Source organism: Tachysurus fulvidraco, chromosome 16, assembly GCF_022655615.1.
Source record: "Tachysurus fulvidraco isolate hzauxx_2018 chromosome 16, HZAU_PFXX_2.0, whole genome shotgun sequence".
NCBI lineage: Eukaryota > Metazoa > Chordata > Actinopteri > Siluriformes > Bagridae > Tachysurus > Tachysurus fulvidraco.
The window spans coordinates 20,308,226-20,310,041 of record NC_062533.1 but is presented as its reverse complement, the minus strand read 5'-3'; positions in this window follow the sequence as shown (position 1 = coordinate 20,310,041).

Here is a 1,816-nt window from a genome sequence, read left to right as displayed (position 1 = left end):
ACACACACACACACACACACACACACACACACACACACACACACACACACAGGCGAAGGAAACACCACATTGTGCACCTCCGAGCTCCTTTTCAATCGCACTGTAAACCTTTGAAGTTTTGTCTTTTCACCAAAGTGCTTTTGACTGTTGCTTTTATCTCTGGAAGATAATCAAGAGAAGCTGCTGCTGCTTTCAGGTTGGAAAAGCAAATGAAATAGTTATGAGGGATTTTCCCCACAGCCCGGCCTTCAATCATGTCTGATATCTCAGACAGACAGCATGAGATACACGACTGAACCATCTGATATTAGCGTGCAGAATCATTACTGTAGTGACGCTCAGTATGGAATAAAACACTTTATTTAAACCTGCTCAACATTTCTGCAGATAAATGTGACAGAAGTCGTATTTAATACAAGAAACCTTTTCAGTCTTTAGGCCACGCCCACTCCAGGATGCAAAATAGATGTCTAAAGCCATAAAAACGTTAAAGAGCTGAACATTTCTTCTCTTCTCCTTGACGTGTCCTTGATCTAATTCGGTCTGATCTACAACACATCCCACCTTCATCCAGCCCTCGTCTGTAACGCTCGTCTTTACTTACACCTGTGTTACAGATGAGGGGAAATTTCCGGGGATTTCTGAAAAGCAGAACTGTAAATAATTTCAGGAAGTAGACGGTGTACTAAACGATCATTTCATGTTTCTTCTCAATGAGCTTTTCAGTGTACAGGAGAAGTTTTTACACCACGTGTCAGCATCAGACCTGCATTTATACCTGGAATAAATGTACTACTTTTATTTCTAGAGAAGGTGAAAGAGGATGAACCGAAAGTTTGTGCGCTAAAGATCGCTTTTAAAAGGATGGAAATTTGACTGAATACGAATATTTAGGTCCAGAAAAATGTTATGAATTATACAAAAGTTTACATTTTGTTTATTTGGGAATAAAATAACTTTATAGCAATTTGTGGATTATTAGAATATTTTTGTATTTATTAAGTGACGTATTATTGTTCTTTATTACACTTTATATATATATATTTTTTTTTGGATGTTTAAGCAAAAAACTCCGATATTTTATTGTGTCTGCAAAAAAACTAAAGCGGTCCAGAGACTGAGTAAACAAATCTGAATGCTCACTTAGATTTTTTTTCCCTTTCGGAAACCTCGTGTTCGACTCACGGCTTCAGCGCTACAGAAATGTTCACTATGTTCCTTCATTGTTGTTGTGCTGATAAGGCCATAATTCCAGTCTCTGTGAATAAAAGGACATATTGTGCCTGAGGGAAGTTGAGGGAATTTCCCACAGTTCAGTAAACTCAGCTGCTGCTCATCGCTACATTCCTCTCCATTCAAACCCTGTATGTAAACCCAGGATCTCGACAATCACATCCCGGGAAACGTTTACACTCTTTTATTCTTAACCTTTTATGCACTACAGAGCAGGTGTGCTGTCATATCCCACAGACTAAAGGTGTAGAGATTGTTTTTCGATCCCACGCAGTTCCTACCTATGAGTTGTGTTTTGAATTCACCTGCGAGATTTTGTTCTGTGCTTCTGTTTCCACAATACAAACAAATCAGCACTCAAACCCACGGCACTGTTTACAGCAGGAACGCTGAAGGATTCTCAGTACTGATTACAGCACATTATGTTTATACAGAGCCTCGTGTGTCCTCGTGACCGGGCCGTTACTATAGAAACCATAATGTTTAATAGTTTTCGTTCACAACGTCAGGAAGTCGTCAGGAAGTAATTAGTTTAAAGTGATGTCTACAGCCAGAGCTGCTGTTAGTGAGGATTATAGGAGGA